The sequence below is a fragment of the Hyaena hyaena genome, unplaced genomic scaffold (assembly GCF_003009895.1).
Source record: "Hyaena hyaena isolate Hyena2069 unplaced genomic scaffold, ASM300989v1 scaffold_590, whole genome shotgun sequence".
Taxonomy (NCBI): Eukaryota; Metazoa; Chordata; class Mammalia; order Carnivora; family Hyaenidae; genus Hyaena; species Hyaena hyaena.
The window spans coordinates 744,454-767,396 of NW_024081221.1; the positions used below are offsets into that span (position 1 = coordinate 744,454).

General features: G+C 37.6%; 1 long non-coding RNA gene and 1 other non-coding gene across 2 annotated transcripts in view; one reads left to right on the forward strand and one right to left on the reverse strand.

Moving 5' to 3' along the window:
* Positions 1-22,943, forward strand: part of LOC120248470 — a 201,602-nt gene that overhangs the window by 63,952 nt on the left and 114,707 nt on the right. The gene's annotated exons all lie outside the window — the stretch shown is intronic.
* On the reverse strand, positions 17,921-18,025 carry LOC120248479. Its single transcript, XR_005532584.1, has one exon. It is a non-coding gene; the product is annotated as a U6 spliceosomal RNA (small nuclear RNA).

A 22,943-nucleotide genomic window follows, 5' to 3' on the forward strand; every position in this document is an offset into this window, starting at 1 on the left:
GCCTGCTTCAGATTCTGTGTCTCCCTCTCTCTATGCCTTTCCCCACTTGTGATCTGTCTCTCTGTCTCTCAAAAATAAATATTAAAAAAATTTTTATTAAATTTACATTTCAGTTTTGCATGGTATCTATTGATGTCCCTATGACATTTGAGAAAACATATATTTTACTTTCTTCCATTTCTCCCTATATAATTCCATTCTTTGTTGTATTCTTTCCAATGCTTGGGTTTATAACATTTATATCCTGTTCTGAAACCATAATTCAAATAGCTGTTTAGTCTTGATTCTATTTTAAATGATTTAGTGCTCAACACCAGATCTTTTCATGCCATGGCTTCTCCGTTTCTGCACCCTTTACTTTGATTCATCTACTGGGTTGCTTAGATTTTGTCACATGGTAGTTTTTAATTAACTTATTTATTTTATTTTATTTTATTTTTTTTTAGAGAGAGATTGAGAGAGTGTGCATGAGTTGGATAGAGGAGTAGAGGGAGAGAGAGGATCTTAAGCAGGCTCCATGCTCAGAAAGGAGCCCGATGTGGAGCTCAATTCAATAGCCCTGGGATCTTGACCTGAGCCAAAATCAAGAGTTGTACACTCAACCAACTGAGCCCCCCAGGCATCCAATTAACTTATTTTTTATTCCAAGAAAAGCATATGGATTTTTATTTCTTTACATCCTTTCATGCTTACGATCTATCTGTTGTATTTATCCTAGTGGGGTCATTTAACTGGGTTTAAAATGTTTAAGTCATGCATTCTTTTCTTTCAGTGTCTTTACAGACATTGCTGCACTGTCTCTGGTTTTGAGGGTGATATGGAAATGCCTTAGGGTCAATCTGATTTCCTCCTTTAGAAGTGATTTACTTTTCACTGGTATACCCATCATATTATAATGTAAAAGGCATTTTTCCTTTATTATCTTGTAAATATTATAGTTGAAACACTCAAAAGATCAAATATAAAATATGTAAAATATACATAATTGACATGAAAACTTTACTCAACTCAAGAACTAAAAGGATCACCAATACCATTGCATCAACCATGGGTTCCTCCCCTGTTCTGTTTCCCTGACTTTCCCCCTGAGGGAGTAACTCTTGTGTATGTTTATCCTTCCTTTGCCATATTCCAAATATTTTTTAATCACATATCTATATATCCATAAGTAATACATTATTTCATTTTGCTCATTTTTGAGTTATGTAAAAATGATATCATACTATCTATAATCTTTTGGAACTCTTTCATTCAAGTTAATGTTTTTAAAGATTCATCCCTGTTTTGTGTTACTATACACTACTCCCTCTTTTTTTTTTTTTTTTTAACAGCGTTACTGGTATATAATTTACATGCCATAAAGTTCACCTTTTAAAGTACATAGTTCGAGGGGTACCCGGGTGGCTCAGTTGGTTAAATGTCTGACTTCGGCTCAGGTCATGATCTCGTGGTCCGAGTTCAAGTTTTGCTTTGGGCTCTGTGCTGACAGCTCAGAGCCTAGAGTCTACTTCAGATTCTATGTCTCCCTCTCTTTCTGCACCTCCTCACCTCACTCTCTCTCTCTCAAAAATAAATATTTAAAAAAACTTAAAGCACATAGTTCAACAGCTTGCACTATACTTACAAAGTTGTGTGACCATCACCATCTTCTAATTTGAGATTATTCGTATCACACCCCTCCCACCAAAGAAACTTTATACCTATCAGCAGTTCCTCCCAATTCCCTTCTCCCTGATCCTTCATAGTGTGGTTCATCACCAGTGATCTACGATCCCACCTCTATTAAATACCAAGTGTCTCTGTATGTTTGGGTCTATTCTCTCTTCCATTCTGTCACTCTTCATTTGCCCGTTTTTCTAATATGCCAAAATTAAACTTTTAATTATTATAGCTTTCTAGAAGGCCTTTATACTTGGTACAAGTTGTCATACTCAATTCTTTGTTGTTTTTCAAGTTTATTTATTTTTAGAGAGAGAGTAAAAGAGAGCACACGCATGAGTGGGAGAAGAGAAAAAGAGAGGGAGAGAAAATCCCAAGTAGGTTCTGTGCTATCAGCGCAGAGCCCAATAAGGGACTTGATCTCATGGCTGTGAGATCATGACCTCAGCCAAAAATCAAGAGTCAGACACTTAACCAACTAAGCCACACAGGTGCCGCTGTCACACGCAAGTTTTTAGTAGTCTCAGTTTCTCTTAGCCCTTTGTTCTTCCATACAATTTTTAGAATTAGCTCGCCCATTCCAAGAAAAATCCTGCTGGGATTTAAAATCTATATAGGTCAATTCGATAGAATATACATCTTTACATTATTAAGTATTGCTGTTTATATTGTGGTACATCTTTTCATTTATTTAGGACTCTAATGACTTTCTATAAAGTTATTATTTTTCTAAACAAATCTGGTATGCCTTTTGTTGGATGTATTCACAGATACCTATGTTTTCATTGCAGTTATAAATTGCACCTTTTTTATGTTACATTTTTTTAAAAAATTATTTATTTTGAGAGAGAGAGAGAGCACACATGAGTGGAGGTGGGGCAGAGGGAGGGAGACAGAGAATAGTAAGCAGGCTCTAAGCTGTCAGCACAAAGCCTGATTTAGGGCTCAATCCCATGAACCATGAGATTATGACCTGAGCTGAAATCAAGAGTCAGATGCTTAAACAACTGAGCCCCCAGGAGCCCTTGTTACTTTTTAAAATGTTTGTGGACCATTGTTTAGAAAGGCCAATGATTGGTCTTGGAGCTAGCCACTTTGCGAAAGTCTCTTATTTTTACTAATAAGTTGTTTTTAGTGTCTGATTTCCAGTGGGATGGTTTTAACTTTCCATCATTAAGAATGATATTTACTAAAGGTTTGGTAGATACCTCAATTCACATAAAGAAAATTCTCTTCTCCTCAAAGTTTGACAAGACTTTTTATGTTGAATCTATGGTCAACTTTATCCAATGCTTTTTCTGCTTCTACTGAGATTATATATGGGTTATCCCTTTTAACCTATTATAGCAGATCACAATTCTAGATTTTCTAATGTTAAACTTCTCTAGCATTCCCGGAATAAACCCAACTAGGTCATGATAAACTTTTTGTTTAACCCCACCAGATGTGATAATACATTTTTTAGGTGAGTGAGGTTGACGTGAGTGAGGTTGACTGAGATTGACCTATAGTTTCTATTCTCGAACTGTACTTGCTATTTTTTGTGCCCAGGTTATGCAAAATGATTTAGGGAGTATTTCTTACTTTTCTATTTGCTGAAGTCTGTAAAAGGTAGAAATTGACATTGATGTTTAGTAATTTCAGCTATAAAATTAAATGGGGCTAGGCTTTCCTTGGAGAAAGATTTTAAACTATTGATTCAGTTGCTTTAGTAGCTTTAGGACTATTCAGATTTTTTGATTCTTAAGTCGGGCTTGGTAAGTTATATTTTCTAAGAGTCATCCAATTTTATCTAGGTTTTCAAATTTATTGGCACAAAATTGCTCATGGTATTTTCTTTTTGATCTCTGCTGTATCTATATTTACAAGCCCTTTTTAGTCTGTGTACTATTTGTACTCTGCTTTATCTTCAGTCTTGCCAATGGATTGTTTTTTAAGTGTTTTCAAAAAGCAGACTTTCATCTTTATCTTTCTGTTATACTTTTCGATTTCATGGAATTCTCTTGTTTTTATTTCTTTCCTTTTATTTTCTTTGAGTTTATTCTCTTGTTCTTTTAATATTTAAGATGGGTGCTTAGTTCATTTTCAGACTTCTCTCTTTCCTAATTATGGGTGACAAATTTCCTTCAAAAATATTGGTTTTGACATGTTATATTTTCATTATAATTTAGCTTTAAGTATTTAAACTTCATTATGAGTTCTTAATTGATACATGAATGATTAAGCAGTCTCTTTTCAAGTATGTGGGGACTTTGAAGATACCTTTTTGCTTTTGACTTCTGTATTAATTGAATTGTCATCAGAGAATACGATCTCTCTAAGGTCAACTTGAGATTCAAAGTTCCTTTAGTGTGAGTCTATTGATGATAAACTCTCAGTTTCTGTTTAATTGTGTCTTGATTTCACTCTAAAACAGTGAATGGTTCATAACTCTTTCCTCTCAGCAGTGGTTCATAACTGTCTCTGGTTTTTTGTTATTACTGTTGATCGGTCTGTTGTCTATGAAATGATAATCTTTTTGTGATGTCATTCCTCACTAGTTGGTGTAAGACCTTTTGTCTTTGTTGCTTTAGAATCACTACTTTGTATTATCGAGGCACTGATTTTCTTTTTATTCATCCTTTTTTGGGAATATTGTGCTTTCTGAAATTGTAGATTAATAGCTTTCAGCATTTCTGGAAATTTCTCACCTATTACTCCTAGATTAGCTTTATTCTCTTCTTCTGTGACCCTGATTTGACATATTTAGGCTTTCTCATTTTATCTTCAACATTGTAAATTATTCTCATATTTTCCAGTCCTTTTTCTTTCAGGATTGTATTCTGGTAATTTATTCATTTCTATGAGTTCATTAATGTGTTTTCAGCTGTGGCTAATCTGCTTTTTAACATGTTTCCTTTTTTCTTTCAACATTTACACATTTTATATTTAGATGTTCCATTTAGTATTTTTTAGAACTGCCTGATCATTCTTAAGAGTTTTCTGTTGCTTGCTTATTCTTTTTTTTAATTAAAAAAATTATTTATTTGAGAGAAAGAGAGACAGAGAGAGAGAGAGAGAGAGAGAATGGGGGAGGGGGGAGAGAGGGGGAGACAGAGAGAATCCCAAACAGGCTCTCCACTGTCAGCACAGAGCCTGATGTGGGGCTCTAACCCATGAACTGTGAGCTCATGACCAAAGCCAAACCCAAGAGTTGGATGCTTAAGCAATTGAGCCACCCAAGCACCCTGCCTACTTATTCTTTTGATTCTATATTTCTTTAAATACTTCATAAGCAGCTAGTCTGTATCTGAAATATATCTAGTATAGGTGGCTTACCTCTTTGTGTGGTTAGTGGCCTTTGATCATGAACTAATAGTTGTCTGATCATAAATTGTGAGAATCTCACAGCATATACCACAGGATGTTTTCCTATGGAGATTTGGTTTGCTTTCTTCCAGGAGTTGGGAAGACTACCAACCTGGGGCCACATTAGCTCTCTCTGAGAGTCCTGGCTTAATGCAGAATCTCAGACTCAGGTCCCCTCCCTTGCTGTCCACTCTACGTTCAGTATCTACATTGCAATTTATAGTATCCTTCTGGCATTTTCTCTCAGGATAACATAGTTCTCTCCTCTGCTTCTTACTCAGAACATTTGTAGGTTCACTGCGCCAAGCTCCAGTGTTGACTCAGCTTGTTCCTTTTATTTAGGGGGTGGGGGAGAGGAAGATTGGACTTGGGATTATTTTACCCACTTCCAGGGAATCCAGCAACAAACCAAAATGTTTTATTTAGGGTCTAATTGGTGTCCAGCAGAGAGTGTCTTGTCTACCATTGCTGCTGGAAGTGGAAGTCCTATTCTTAATCTGTGAAGTTCAGTAAATAAAGCACACGTGCCGACCATTCTGTCTCAGTTTTCCCAGCCCAAGGTGCCCTAGTATAACTTAAAGGGGCAAGTATCTATAATTATTTATCTTCAATTACAAATAAGGAAACTGGGGCTCCAAAAGGCTAAATGACTTACTCCATTTTTGTGATAAGGTGGGGTAAAGGGGAGACACTAGAAGTCATATTTAATGTATAATCCAGTAGACTTCTTAATAAATCCTTCTAATATTCCTTAGGTCCAATTTTATTTTATCTTTAAAATTCTTTTTAATGTTTATTTATTTTTGAGAGAGAGTCAGAGAGTGAGCAGGGGAGGGGAGGAGTTAGAGGGAGACACAAAATCTGAAGAAGGCTCCAGGCTCAGAGCCTGATGCAGAGCTCAAATTCATGAATGGTAGGATCATGACCTGAGCCAAAGTTGGACACTTAACCGACTAAGCCACCCAGGCCCTCTACTCTTTAAGTTCAATTTTAAAAGACATATAAATTCATATAAAAAACATTAAATTCTACATGTAATTGTTTATATTATAATAATATCTGTAATTTCATTTTTATGTCTATGCATACCCAAGTCTAGATACATATATCGATGCATAATCACATGTATACATCAATAAATCCAAGCCTATATAGAAATTACTATAAATATAATTTAATATATATACAACCATGACTATAAGGAAGATACCTCGGGAGCTTGAAAGAGAACTACAGAATCCTTTTTTTTTTTTTTTTTTTGAGTGAGAGAGAATGAGCAAGCAGGGGAGAGGGACAGAGAGAGAAAGAGAGAAGAGAGAGAGAATCCCAACCAGGCTCCAAGCTCACCACACAGCCTGATGCAGGGATTGATCCCACGACCCCAGGATCATGACCTGAGCTGAAATCAAGAGTTGGACACTCAACCAACTGAGACACCAGGTCACCCTGGGAACTACAGAATCTTAATCTTGTCTGTCTCTAATAAGCATGGTCTTTTAAGATAAAATAATTGTACATTTAGTTTCACTTTTGCACAAGAGCAAATAATTTCGGATAAAGATTATGATGACTTGGATTAGCTATGGTAATCTATATTATACTATGCCTCAAGTAGCCTTTTAAATAATCTCTCCATTGAGTTCACTCATAGGTTAAAATTATAAATTACATGAATACATCAAGAGAAGAAGTGGGATTCCTTGTGGGCAGTGCTCATAACAGTCCTCAGGAAACCTTTCAACACAAATAGTCCCTAGCATACACAGAATTAATAATATGGCCCAGGAGGAGCAAGAGGGAAAACAAGAGACAATCACTACAGCAGTCATTTCAATTTAGGGGAGCCTATTACCAGAGAACCTGAGAGGAAAGATAGAAACACTCTCTGATACACCAACATTCCAACAAAGTTACAAATAGTTGCTAGAGGTGATCTTGGGATTTCTGCAGTCCTATCTGATAATTGCTATTGTATTAGTTATGTTTAGGAGTATTTTTAAAGATAAAACAATTGGGTTGGGGCACTTGGGTGGCTCAGTTGGTTAAGCGTCTGATTTAGGCTCAGGGTCATTGTCTCTTGGTCTATGAGTTGGAGCCCCACATCTGGCTCTCTGCTGTCAGCTCATTTCAGATCCTCTCTTTCTCTCTCTGTATCTCCCCCACTTGCACTCCCCCCCCCCCAAAAAAATAAATAAACATTTAAAAAAATGGATTAATGTCCTAAAATTCAATTTAGATATTTTGAAGGTCGGGGGTAGAGGGAGGTGTTTGTTAAGTTCTTTTGAGATGACTTGGCTATAGAAATCATTATATATCCCTTTTTAAAAGTTTTCATAGCCTTTTCCCCCTGGGGCATTTTAGTGTCTTTACTTTTTATTTCCATGTTAATATCACAAAGGAAAATAATGTACTTAGAAGGTTTTCTTTTCTCCCTTAACTTTCTCTCCCATTCAGATTTTGATTGTCAACCCTTCCAACTTCCACTCCCAGAAAACCCCTGGCATGTAGCTCCACTTATCAAAAGCAGGTGTCATTTTAGTCAAATGGGACCCTAGTTTGAATATGGTTATGAATGAGGTACTTTTGTCTGTGTGGGAGCTGTGAGCTTTTTAAAAACCTATATTGTTAAGATTGTTCGCAGCATGGTCCACATCTGCTACTACTCTTGAAAAATACTAACAGATGAAGATATTTTTGAATTTTATGGGTGAGGGCTGAGGTGTGGAGCTTGGAGTGGCAGTGCCTGTATCACCTGTTGAATGGTAGGAGACACTAGAATAAGGCAACTTTGAGGGAACGTCACACGGAGGAAGGCGGTTTCAACAAGCCAGCTCTGTAACTGGCTTTCCCAGAGTCAGTTTCTAATTTTTCAAAAAGTGATTATTCATCTAATGGATTGCTCAAGTCCTTTGTTTCTCTTTTTCAACTTCTACCTTTGGTATAATAACATGAAACATTATAGGAGATAAAGTTAAATTATTTTCACTACCCATATTTCATATTTGCTACAAAGCTTAACAGGGAAATCATTGCCCTGAAATTTCCAACAAAGCCATCCCTTAGGGGTCTGTTCCCTGGATCTGGGTGTAAGTGGGTTCTCCATCATACTTGCTGTTCCTACAGGGCTGAAAGGGAGATGCCATCAGTTCAGACACCCTTTGCATCTGAGTCGCCTCATATTACAAGTATTATTTTTCAAAAGCAATGACAGTTTCACTTGTTAAGGGAACCAGCTAATTCTTAGAGACTGAACAACGGGAGAAGTTGGTGTATAACAACACAGTAGATTGTTTCTAATTGCTGGAAGCGATGTCCTTCTTGAGTCTCCTGACACAGAGTCAGAAGTTAAGGCAGCAAGAGAAGCTTGTTACGCGTAGAACCCAGTGGGAAGCAGCAACAGTTGGCATTTTCTCAGGAGGGACAGTTCACTCATTATTTTAGTGTTTGTGCTACTGAACACCTTTGAAGCGAAAATTAATTTCCCTTTTGGATTACTTAGGATATTATTTTTAATGCTGAAGTTTTCCACATCATCCTTGCTCACAAATTTTTTCCAGAATGATCGAGAGGAAAAAAAAAAAAAAAGCCCTCACATGATTATTTCGAATAGCACATAAAAAGAGATTTTGAGAGATTTTGTTATTTCCCATGATTTCCTTGTAGACATTCTTAATGATGATCGTTCCTTAAAGGAAAAAAAGGAAAAAAAAAGTGTTTAGTGTTACATATTAACATGAAAGTTAAGTGTTGTATTGTGAGGAGGGGGTGAAGTTCTCCTCGACACATCCCTGGGATGAATGAAAATCCACCTACCTCTGTCTAAAAAATTCCAAACAATTAAAACCTCAGGTGTGCTCATCAAGAATAAGCTTCAGAATATTAAGATTTTTCCAAACCTGCCTGAAGTCCTGTTTCTTTTGCATCTCTCACCCCAAATCTGGTCTCTTCGTGAATGGCAAGGACCGAAGCCTTTCTCAATCTATCCAGCTGCTCCCACTCGAGCCGGAGGAGCTTGCCTCTGGGCTGTCGCTAGAGACCAGAGGCAAGCCAGAGGAGCACGAAATCCACTGCAGCCTCCGCCTCTTCTTCTCACCGCTCCCCTGCCCATCAAGCTCTCCAGTTCTGAGTGGCTGGAGGAGCTTCTGATGCCCCTCCAGGTCCCCTTCTGCCAGCTCTGCACATGGGCAGCCTCTTGAGAGGAACACATTCCAAGCTGCCACTCAATGTCACTTCCTCAGCACTGAACTTTCAGGTGACTTTCCAAGAAGGCAACATCTTGGGGCATTTTGCTGTCCTTTCCTTAGAAGGGGCTTCCAGGATACGTTCTTAATGTCCTTCCAAGGAGCTGTGTTTAAGATAAGCTTAATAAGTTGTTAAATAACTTTGGTAGATAAAAGGTACTTTAAACACGACAGTAAAGTATAGAAAACAATCTGCTATTTCTGCTTTAATACTATATGTTATATATGAGTGAGGTTTGTTTTGTTTTGTTTTGTTTTGTTTTTCTTTAAAGGGGTTCTGAGCAAAAAGATCCATCTTAAAAATATGGCACACTGAAGCCAGAGCAGGTACAGAGAAGTGGAGATTTGAGAAGTGCCAGTGAAATTTCTTTTTGATTAGGTTTAGTGATATCACTTCTTTGTTTTTTGTTTTTTGTCTTTTTTTAGAGAGAGCACAAGCGGGGGTGGGGGTGTGGAGAAAGGGGGACAGGATCCAAAGTGGGCTCTGTACTGACAGCAGTGAGCCTGATGTGGGGCTCCATCTCACCAACTGTGAGATCACGACTTGAGCCAAAGTTGGATGCTCAGCTGACTGAGCCACCCAGCTGCCCTGATATCACCTTTTTTTTAACTTTCTGTGTGTTTTAGGTTAGAGGAGAAAGTAGCAGTTCAGGAAAGCAAATAGACTTTATTCTTGGAATGACAAATAAAACTCTTTTCCCTTTTAAATTGAGAACCAGCAGGTAAGGATCGTTGTTTTTAGGGAGAGAAGTAAGGCTTTTTACAAACCTCCTCAATGAGCTTCATATGGACAAGCCCTGGAAGGCGTAAGTTGGGATCTACTTAAGTCCGGGAAAATACGGAGTTTGGCTCAAAGTGACTGAATACCTAAATGTTAGTGAGGTCTTTAACTGCACCTTAGATGCACGTACAGTTGACTTTTGAACAATTGCAGGGCTTAGGGGTGCCCAACCCCACACAGTTGAAAATCCATGTGTAACTTCTCACTCTTCCAATACGTAACTAATAGCCTACTGTTGACTAGAAGCCTTACTGATAACATAAATATTCAATTAACACATATATGTCATATGTATTATATACTGTTATCCTTACAAGAAAGTAAGCTAAAGAAAATGTTATAATCATGAGGAAGAGAAAATACATTTACAGCGCTGTACTGTATTTATAAAAATATCCATGCATTAACTGGATATGTGCAGTTCAAACTTGGGTTGTTCAAGGGTCAACTGTATTTCTTTAGCTTTAGTTCTCTGTGTGGCTTTTTTTTCAAATGTGTGTTTAAAATGTAGAGTGTAGTTTTTATTTGATTTTTAATTAAATAGAATGTTCCTTTTATATTTGTACTTATGTGATACAATAAAGTTCTATTTTAAGGAGAAAATAATTACCCTTTGGCTTGGTTGATACCATGCCTATAAGAAGTTGTAGCCAGAATGATACCACAGTGCCCAGGCACTGGCATCCACCAGGCAGTCATCAAATCGTATGGTGTATCAAATGATGTAAGATATGGGAATAAGACACACACTTTAAGGAATATTTATTATTATATTCATCTAAGAGAACTTTTCTGAGCATCTTTGCTCATTCTCCTGGATCTCAAAGGCCAGTAGCAGAGATATGAGAATTCCTTACCATATCCAAGAAATCAGAAGGGATGGATAAATCTATACAAATAGTATCATCTCTGGATCTAAGGAAACCTACCTCAGATTCTTTGGAATTTCAGCTTAGGCCTGTATATTTTTCTTCTTCAGTATAAATCATCTCCAAACCCACCCTGCCTTAGAATAAAGGGGATAAGTAGAAAGAAAAAAAAGAACCAGAAATTCCAAAGTAAAAGAAACATAATCACGTCAAAGCCAGGAAACCAAAAATTAATGTTTTCCTATAAAGGATGGAGGATGTCTAAGTAGGTTATTAAATGAGCACTGGAGTATGCAGAAAGGGCCACAAGGAAGATTTACTGGTGTTGGGAGAACTTTAGCTGTAGCATTTCATGATTTGGTGCTTTTAAAACTTTATAGTTAGACAATTCCATTCCTGTAGTTAAAAAAAAAAAAAAAAGAGCTTCTATATGATATTATGAGGGGATGGGAGAAGAGGGGAATTAGGTTGATTTGAAGGAAAACAGTATTTCAGAAGATTAATATATATATTTATTTTTTGTTTTATGAGACAATGGCTAAAAGGTAGTAAAATTTCCAAGTCAAATAGCTGGAACTAGCAACAATTTCAAGTCAAATGCCATTTCTAAGTAAGAATTGTTTACAGACTCTGGTACAGTGTCAAAAAAGACACTGTTCACTTAGCTGTGAACATTTTGTAAGATTATCCTGTGACTCTTCATGTATTGGAATAAATAAAAGTTCCGTAGGCCAAAATTTTGTCTAGAGTATGTGCCTTTCTATGCAATAAATAAAGCAAATAAAGTTGTTGTTAGTACCTGTTATAGTGATTTTAAACTAGTGTTCTCTATAAAGGTGACTCTTATAATACTTCATGAACCATTTGCTTTACAGACAGATGAAGTCATAAATATAAGATAAATCTCTGGTTTATTTTCTTGTAACTCCTTAATGTTAATATCCACATATATTTTAACCACTTGGAAAAGGTGTCAAAAATAAGATTCAGAAAATAATTACATATCCCTTCTCCAAAACCCCATCTACAGCTTTAGTCTTCAAGGAAGAAATCTCATCTAAATAGTAAAGTTATGTTCAGATAAGAGATTTAAAAAGTAGAAACAACATTTACTTTCAAAAGTCATCTAGTTTCTACCTCTACCTGATCCATTATAAAAAGCAAGTATTCTCAGAATACTCTATTATCCCGAATCAAAAGACAATTGAATTGTGGTATCCAGGAGTATAGCTAGTTCATAGAAACCACCCACTTCAGATACCCTAGCAACAATGAGTACCCACTTTCCTAAGGTCACCAGTCAGCATTACATTGCTATTATGCATTTTTAAATTTACATATTTTGAAGAATAGCAAAACAACAAATAATCCATTGTTATTTTTCAAGTGTTTACTAAGCAAAGGGTTTGAAATAAGCTAGAAAGATCTTAGGGATCAGGTTAAATGTAAACTCTGTGTGGGTAGGGATTGTGCCTTATTATGCCTTATGTGGAATAGATATAAATGAATGAAGTAATTTGGTCTTCTCATTAGAAGACCATCTCATAAGAAGACAGAGGCAGGTACCATCTTCCTAATTTGTTGCAAGAGGGTGTTGCTAAATGGATGGTAAGTGATTTGCTCTAAGATTTGGGCAGCATCAGCTCTAAGAAGGAATGTCAGGGAGAGTGAGCTCAGTGTTGCCTTTTCTCCTAGATGAACTTTGGGTATCATGTTTTTGTGCTAGACGAGAACCATGGTTTGGTTCAGAACATGTACAGTCCATCCTGGCCTACTGTCCTGAGCCAAATGCTGATCGAAGAGGAATCTTTTATATCCGTTTGATTTGAGCTAGCCCTTTCTCATACTGTTATACTTTTCTCAGAAAAAAAATGATTTACTAAGCATTATTCACGGATGCCATTGGAGTAGTTGCCACACACTGGCCACTTACTATGCACTAGGCTCTCTGCCAAACAGCTGAAATGTAGTACCTCCTCTAGTTCTCATCTCAATGTTTACATAAAGTAACATTATGCCCATTTCACATATAAGAAATGAGGACTCAATGAGATTATATAATTTATCCAAAGTCGAGGAACCAAACCTAAATCTATTGAATTTTATGGCTTTTAAGCTTGTTTGCCTCACTATATTTACCTATTATTCTATGATGTGAATAATCAGTTGATGATCCAAAGAAATTTTAATACCATGAGTATATTTCTAGACATGTTTGTTCCTTTAAAAAAATATTTATTTTTGAGAGAGGATGTGTGAATGGGGGGGAGAGAGGGAAGGGGACAGTGGATCAGAAGTGGGCTCACACTGACAGCAAAGAGCCTGATTTGGGACTCGAACTCACCAACCATGAGATCATGACCTGAACCACAGTTGGAAGCTCAACAGACTGAGCTACCCAGGCACCACTAGACACGTTTATTCCTTAAAGAAAACACTAAAGGGGCACCTGAGTGGCTTAGTCGGTTAAGCATCCGGCTCTTCGTTTCGGCTCAGGTAATGATCTCACAGTAGGTGAGTTTGAGCCCTGCATCAAGCTCCAAGCTGACAGCATGGAGCCTGCTTGGGATATTCATTCTCTCTCTCTCTCATTCTCTCTCTCTCTTTCTGCCCTTCCCCTCCTCACACACTTGTGCCTTCTTGCTCTCAAAATAAATAAAGAAACTTAAAACAAAGAGAAAACATTAGAGACATGCCTCTTTGAATAACGAAGATAAGAAGGGGGGGAATTCACTTGTTGGAAATATCCTAGTGAAACTAATGTGATGATAAGGACACAAATATAAAAGTTTATCACATTCATGAATAGAGAGACATGAAGGTGAATTAACTGGGATGCCTAGTGGCTGGAACAATAGCTAAAGGGATATCTAATGAAAACACCCAGGGGGATTCCTAAAATTCACTCACCATTCACATTCTAGACATCCGCATCATCTCATCTTAGGTGATAGTATTTCTCACCTTTTCTGAAACATAGTCTTTGCTCAAGATAGTTCCTTAGGCTGCAGCAGTGTTTCTCAACATGTTTTTCCATTATGCCCCATCAAAGAGAAAATAAATTTAAATACTTCCTTACAGAGAAATTAAATACTGAGACAAGATCTGTTGTTAGCAGTGGGGAGGCAGAATTTTAGAGGGCCACAAACCGTTTCATTATCAAAGACATTTCTGCTTTTCTAAGAACCAGTTTGCCCTGTTGAGAATGTCTGGACTAGCTATTTGATGCCTGCTTCTCTGCAGTATATCTGCTATTACTTCTAAACTGTAAAGGGTTGTGGCTAAATAACAAGTGCTCAGGAAAAGCATGTGGACAGGCAGCAGAGCAATTCATTGGTGTCTCATTAACTCAGTCTATGGCAAGTTAGTTCAGATGATCCATTGGTCCTGCGAACTTCAAGGCCATTTGCTCAACTCTATAGGCTGGTCAGAAGACTGGCCAAGAGGAAAGGTTCTGAAGTCAGATGTCCTGGGTTCAAACCTCATCTCTACCACCTCTCAGCAATGAGACTTTTGTCAGTCATCTAACACAGAGGTCCTCAATCAGTGGCAATTTTGTGATTCCTCCCCCCCCAAATTTGACAAAGTCTAGAGACATTCCTGATTGTCACAAACGGATGGAGGTTGGGAAGACTACTGGCATCTAGTTGGTAGAAGCCACTGATGCTGCCTAATATCCTATAGTGCACAGGAAAGCCCCTCACAACAAAGAATTATCCAGTCTAAAATGTCAACTGCCAGGTTGAGAAACTGATTTAACCTTTCTGCTCCTCATTTTTGTCATTGTACCAAACAGCGTTCATTCCTTAACGGATATTTCCAGCCCATCTCCTTGCTGCCTCCCTGGTAGAGTCTGGAAAAACTAAATACTATTGTGTCTTGTTGCTAGAGAGAGCCTGAAGCACAGTAAGCTATAGGTGGAAATGTATTGGGGGCATGAGAAAAGTCTTTGTTTTTCACTGATAGAAGAAAAAGATTAGACTGTTGCCATCCCTTTCTTCTTCTTTCTACCTTGAACATGAAAGACTATTGTAGAGATCCAGAAGCCATGTTATTATCATTAGGGAAAGCCAAGAAATTCAAAGAGATGATGGCTTGGATATTGTTGAGACCACAAATCAATGCCATATAATCCTCTTATGCTTCTTGTTATATTAGAATATATAACTCCTATTTGTTTAAACATTCTTGATGTACTCAAATTTCAAATTAGGTTAATAATAAGGTTTTTCCATGATTTTGTATTGTGGAAAAAATATTTATAAATAACAAAAAATTTGCTATTTTAACCATTTTTAAGTATGCAATTCAGTGGCACCAATTACATTCACAATCCTGTGCAACTATTACCATTATTTCCAAAAGTCTTTATTACCCCACATGGAAACACTATTTTCATTAAGCAGTAACTGCCATCCTTCTCCTCTACCTCCCCAAAATCCCTGGTACCTTCTAAGGTACTTGTTGTCTTTATGAATTTACCTACTGTAGCTATTTCATACCAGTGTAATAATAATAATATTTATCCTTTTTGTCTGGCTTATTTCACTTAGTATGATGTTTTCAAGGTTCATCTATGTTGTAGCAAGTATCAGATCTTGATTCCTGTTTAAAGCCAAATAATAGTCTATTTTATGTAAATGTTGTTTATCCATTCATCTGTTGATGGGCATTTGAGTTGTTTCTACCTCTTGGCAATAGTAGAGTTTTAAAAGGTAAAATAAGATTAAAGAGTGAGGTACTCAGAAATATGCTTAGTATTTAAGACAAATTCAGCAAATGTAAGTTAAAATTATTACTGCTAACATTAAAAATCACCTCACCACATTCACCCTGTCAACTGTCATTTGTTTCAAGGAGGACTGTAGTAGCAGCATGTGGGTGCACTGGCATAAAACTACGATCAGGTCCTATTATACATTTCATAGCAAACAGTACCTTCATTGGTCTGTGCCTATCTGTAGGTATGATGGCCATTATCACTTATCCATCCATCCTTCCATCCATCCATTCAGATTACGTTAAGCACCTTAAGTGGGAGAAATACTATACTTCAAACCGAGGCTGAAGTAACACATGATTAAATTGTTGCAAATAACAAAGAAGAAAAGGAGGTGCTTAATAAATGTTTCTGATGATGATGGAATCGTTCTACAATCAATCATGAGCTTCAAAAATTTCTCTAGGACTGGGCTGTGTTATTTTTCCAAAGTAACCAATGAACCAGATACATGCCTTAGAAAGACCACATCCTGATAAGTACTTTTTAAATGGACTCATAAACATCACTGAGTTTCATCCTTTGCACCTAAGGTTTCATTCACGAAGGTGCAAAACAAAAGCTCCATTGAGTAAACATCATGGCAGTCAGTACCAGGAAGACTGCCATTTTCTAAGTGGGAAAAACAAACTTCTCCTTCCAAGTAACAGGAATAAGTATAGAGGAAAAAGTTCTGTCCACAGCAGAGGAGTACAGCAGGTCAACTTTTTAGCTGGTAGCAGATACATTTTGGAGAAGATATGGTATGGGGAAGATGTGTAGAATAAAGAACACATTAAAACAGGGAGTAGAAAAGAAGTGAAGAGGAGAAAAGGATAATAAATTGCTGCTGACCAATGTGACAGCGTATCTTATTCTGATGTTGAAGATCTTTGAGACAAGTGTGGATGGTCATTCATTTAAGGTCAACAATGGGAATCATGTTTGGAAGTCAGGTATTTATGGAGTACCTGCTGTGTGGAACGTGTTTTATGATAAAAGAAAATAATTATTAGCTTACCCAGATATATTTTATAATTTTGGCAAGTCAAGATTCACCAATCCACCCACAGTCTCTTCAGAAAACAAGTAGAAGAACCCATGAGAAAACCACAAAGCCATCGGGGTTCTGAGATGGTATGTGAACTCCACAACCGGGGAATGTTCATGAGGGAGCTAGCAGTTGAGCTGTGCTGAGAAGTGGATAGAATGTGTGTAGGCAGAACAGAAAAGTGAAAGAAAGAGAAATAGCATCAGTAGACAAGTGTCATGGCACTCACTAGAAAGGAGGCAGAGAGCTCAGCAGGCACTAGAGAGGTTGGCCTGACTAGATGCTCATGGGAAATAAGGTTTAATAGCGAGGGTAGTGCCGCGAATGATGTAAGTACTTAGTAGCTCATTATTTCCAGGATGGTCACAGGAGAATATGGCTTCGTTTCTACGTGCCGTAGGTTCCCATTCTGTTCTACCTCCCACCCTGCCCATTCTGTTAATATCTTGTGTTTCAGAGCACAGATTCTAGGCAAGGTGAATGTGTATTAATTTTTCAGAAAAATAGCTTTCAAAGAATTTTCTTAGGTTCCTCTGAATAACTACCACATGCCCTCCCAGTCAGCTCTTAACAAGATTTTCATTTAAATTGGTTCACTCACCTGGCATTTCATGATAGTCAAGCCTGTCTTTGGTGATCAACTGATACTGTTACTTTTACCTATTTTATATTCTGGAATGAAAGGTGGTAAGGACAGAGCGCTTGTCTTTTGTTTTATATTTTGTCAAGCACTGGATACTTTTCTGGCATTTTGTACACAAAGCACACCCAGGCCTAAGGATATGGCATCTGCTGTCCTCAAGTACAACAAAAGCAGCAAGCCCAGTGGTCTCTGACCTACAGGGTAGTGGTAGATTGCACTGGGAAATGAGGCTCTTACTGCAATCAACATGAAAAAAAGAAATAATGCCTCAAGTGTATGTCCAGGAACACTAGAAAAGCCTGAATGGAAATAGCCCAAACCCAAGAGACAACTGCTTTGCTTACCGAAGGCTTTATTCCTACAGTCCCTTTCTGATAGATGTATGGTGCCAAATGTAGAAACTCAAGAGTCACGTAAAATTACAGGGTGGTAGACCTAAAATGAGTAGAGGTAGTTTCAGCAGATAGTTTTCAGTTGGGGTGGGGGAAGAAACTATTGATCCTTGATACTCATTTAAGAAGATGTTTTAATTAAGAACAGGAAGGTAATAAAGATTAAGAACCTCTTTTTTGAGTTTAGTTCTGGAGACTATTTTTGTGTGTCATCCTTGCACAGGGCCATGCTTGCCTTCTCCATATCATTACAATTTTAGTATATGTGCCACCGAAGGGAACACTCTGGAGACTATTTTTGCTAAGAAGCTTGTCTAAGGAAATATTTTATTCTTTTTTTTTTTTTTAATATTTTTATTTATTTCTAGGAGAGAGAGAGAGAGACAGCATGAGCAGGGGAGGGTCAGAGAGAGAGGGAGTCACAGACTGAAACAGGCTCCAGGCTCTGAGCTGGCAGTCAGCACAGAGCCCGACGCGGGGCTCGAACCCACGAACCACGAGATCATGACCTAAGCGAAAGTCGGTCGCTTAACCGACTAAGCCACCCAGGCGCCCCATGGAAATATTTTATTCTTGATGAGTTGTTAGACAACATAAATGCAGAATTTTGTTAACCAGTATAACAGGGATTTATTTTTTTCTTTCTGTAGACTAAACATTTTAAGAGACTGGCTACTATTGCTTTCCCCATTTTTTGAAAATGATGTATATCTGCATCTTTGTATCTATGGGGAAGGTTAGTGACCACACTGATTACAAATTCAACTAATGTAAAGTATCATAAATTATTACAGAAATTAAAAAGTTGAATTCATGCAGTAGATGTTCTACCGAAGGAATGGACCAGTTAAAGAATATTTTAGAACCTGCTTTGGCTACATGAAAAATCAACATGACAGTCTTCCTTCCCCAGATAATTATTTGTTTTTCCTCGAAAGTAAAATGAGCTATTATTCAAGAATGGACCACTATTAAAAGGGTTAGTATTTCCAAATCCTTCAGTAAGGTTAGGTTACATGAAAACAAAATGCCACAGCTCATTAATATAGCAGGTATTCAAATTTTATGTTATATGTTTAATTCTACACAAATCCATGATTTGAAAAGAGCCATGTAATTTAATTAGCATTAATCAATGTTGATTTCATAGAGGCAGAAGAAAGTTCCCTCTATGTGTACATTAAAGAAAACAAAAAAATGAAACCTAAGTTACAATAGAATCATAGTTATTTATGCCACCCAAATTTAAAGAGTTAATCAACACTGTCTAAAAGGTTATAATAAACATAAAATAATTTCATTGTTTTGTTACTGATACAGCTAACCAAACAAAAGGCACATTTCTGCTTTCAAAAAATTTAAGAAGCTAAATTATTTAGGGTACAAATTTGGAATAATTTAGCTGTAGACTGGTTCACCGGAAATTGTTGGAGTGAACACAACTCCTGTAGGGATATGCTCATAAGGAGGCATAGCATATTCCAGTGTGAACATCTAGAAGGTTACCTAAAGGCTTCCAACAGAGACTCAGAAGCAAATTCTAACATAGATGGAATAAGAACCTCATACATTTCCTCAAACCAGTGGTGATTCAGTCATTTGCCCATGGTGCCAGGCATCATGCCAAGCACCCAAGTATGGGTTAGCATCCATTCAGAGTTATGAAGTAGACAAACAGGTATGGCACTGTGGCTCTCAAACTTGACAGAGGAGAACACAGGACGGTAAAGGAATGTGGAAGGACATCCAATCCAGCATAGGAGGAATAAGGAAAAGTTTCCCAGAGGAGTTGATATTTGGAGGAAACTTTGTAAAATAACTTAGCCATAGACTGGTTCACTGGAAATTGTTGGAATGAACACAACTCCTGTAGTATCCATAGTACTTTTCTAAATGTCTCTACCATTACAGTGTGTGTTTCGCAAGGACAGGTTCATTTTTAAGCCTATTTTCTGAGTTCCATTGTGCCTTTTTTCCTGGTGTTTAATGCAAGTTGACTACTAATGACTAATGAGAACAATATGAACGCACTGCTGCTGCAAAAGTGTACTGTGGTTTTGCACTTAAAAGAGGTATTCAGATGCTTTAGTTGTAAATGTCCATGAAAAGCCTCTTCTGGAGGAGTCAAACTTCTTTTAGTGAGTCTCACCAGTGGTTTTACATCTGCAGAGCATTGAGGGCTGGGGTTACTTTTGAGAGGATTGAAATTACTTCATTTGTGATCCTAAGTTTTATATTCACTGTATTCCCTAAAGTGTATCTTAATTATTTATGACCATGAAAACAAACAAACAACAACAAAATGAAAAAGAAGAAGGGAAGGTCAGGACATTCCAAGCACAAAGAACAGAATGTAGGGAAGATGATGGAGGGATAGCATGTTCTCACCAGGGAAGAGCACCCAGGACATGAGTAGGAATATCATGAGATGAGTCTAAAGAGGGAATTGGGGGCCCTTCTTTGCCTTAAGTTGCTTCAATTCTATAGAGGATACCAGAGAGGGACTGAGGGTTTTAATCTATTTTTAATTAATTATGTTAATTAAATTAATTAATTGATTGATTTTGAGAGAGAGTGTACAAGGGAGGGGCAGAGATAGAATCCCAAGCAGGCTCCAAGCTGTCAGCACAGAGCCCAATGTGGGGCCTGATCTTATGAACTGTGAGATCACGACCTGAGTCGAAATCAAGAGTCAGGATATTTAACCAACTGAGCCACCCAGGGGGCCCTAAATCTATTTTTTAATAAGTTCTTTCTCGCTTATATAATGTACAGGACGCAGGGAGATCAGTTCAGAGAAATGATGAAGACACAGACTGAAATAGGAGCAGTAGGCATGGAGAAGAGAGACAAACTGGAGAGCCAAGTGTTTACGATACAGAATTCACACAAGTTTATCATCAAATGAGTATGGAGAAGAGTAAGAAGGAAGAACAGTAGATTCCTAGATTTCCTGCTTGGGTAGTCCAGGCCTCACATGATGCATCAGGACTTGGAAACACAAAGGGACGGATGGCTGTCAGTGTTCTAGCAAAAGAGGTGCTGCTTTCTGTCTACATTTGTATCAGTTGGTAAGAGGGAGCCTGACTGAACCAGGTCAGGGTATGTGTCTATCCCTATGGGGTCCAGGAGTGGTAACAAGTATTCTATTTCCCATCAGAACCATATGGAGTGAAGAAGGAATTCCCCAAAGCAAACAGGAGCAGAAGGGGAGGGGTGTGAAAGAGTGGAGAGCAAATGGTCAGCTATAGAAGCTGAGAGTAAGAGTCGAGAGATGAATGATCACAAACTGTATATAGATGGAGAACTTCAGAGAGTTCTGGGTTAGAGGTCCATTGGGTGTCAACAGTAGCAGATAGGCATGCATATGACTGTGCAGGGAGAAGACATGGACCAGAAGAGAGCCAACATTTTAGGGGTGGAATGAGGAAAAGAAGTCCCCAGTGGTACAAGGTGGAATGGAAGAGATGGAAGAAAAACCAGAAAAGCAAGTATCACAGCAATCAAGGGTGAAGACAGTTCAGGACAGAAGAATTAACCAATAGTGAAACTGCCTCAAAGAAATAGACGCAAGGCACTGGGAAGGTTGGAGATGGCTTCGTATGAAGCATTTCAGTGGAGTTTCTAACCAGGGCTGGGAAATCAGGTTACAGAGGGTTAATGAGTAAACAGAAAGTAAGGAAGTGAAGATACAAATATAGACTGCTCAAGAACTTGACTCCGAATAGAAAGTCAAGTTCTTTCTAAAAAGTTTATAGCTGGAGTTAGAGGGAGAAGATCTAAGCATATTCATTTGACGAGGGAAGAGAATTGGTTGAGTTCTAAAGGAAAGGTGTGCTACTGCTCGTAGAAAAATGTCTTTAAACCAAGGTCATTTGAAATACTCAAATGTGTTTGGGAAGGCATATGAAAGATAAAGATATTTTTCAAGGGTAGGTCATATAGGATTAATAAATTCTGGGCAGAAATACATGCAAAAATAATCAAGAACACACAAGAGAAACTTGGCAGCTAGAAAAAAACCTCAAATGAGTTAATCCACAGCACCAAAATATACTGTATTGTCTAGAATCAGTTCTTACTCATCATGGGAACATACATAGTCATTATGGGCAGAGGAAAACACAACCTGAAAAACATAGCGAATACCCAAAACAGACAAAAGGCACAATTTGTAGAGGCTTGGTAAACTAAGCATTATTTTCAGCTGCATAAACACAGCATGATAATTTGGGGAACTTACTAGGGCTTGAAAAACTATAAAAGTTTTGAAATTCTGTTCCTTTGCTTGGGAATTCTCATTTATAGATAATTTAATGATTTATTTCATTGGTTCACTCATTCATTGAACAAATCCTCATCAAGGATTTCTGTGCTAAGCATTAAGTCCGATAGAACATCACTAAGAGAGCATAGATTCTTAAGGGAAATGGGGTGGTGGCTATACTGTGAAAAAATATATTCAGTTTACCTATTGTTTTTGTAATAGAAAATGCAAAATGAATGTTGAGAACAAACTGAGGGCTGAGGGGGGTGGGGGAGAGGGGAAAGGGAGTGATGGGCATGGAGGAGGGCACTTGTTGGGATGAGCACTGGGTGTTATTTGTAAACCAACTTGACAATAAACTAAGGAAAAAAAAAAGAAAATACAAAGTAAGACCTGTCAAAAATGTTACTAGCTGGTAAATATATATGAGATAGAATGGGAAACATTGTAAGCATTTCTCCTTAGAAACTCTCTGTAAGAAGATGAAATCTGAAGATTCCTTCTTTCTTCATTAAATTCAATTTCAGACTCTGAAGGAGGCCAAACAAGGATGGAGTGTATATTATGGAGGTATAGACACATCTATATTTTTAAATGCTGTTGACTATTGGCTCTTTATAGTTTTTACCAATGTCATCCCCTTCTCTTAATCATCTTCATTTCTACTGCTCGCCTTTCTTTAGGGTTAAGAACCTCAGACACTTACCTGAGATAGAAACTTCTAGATTTGCCCTACACATAGGAGCTAAGTCTCCTGTAATGAGAAGAGGAGAGCTTGGTGTTACTGTTTTAAGCTGTGTTAACTGATGGTTACAGCTGGTATAGTGTGAAATAGAAAACTAGATATAGTGTGTTCCAGGCTCAAAAACACATATTGATAAACACAAGTTCTCGTGAACACCCAAAACAGGGATGAGGGGGGAGACTGTAAGG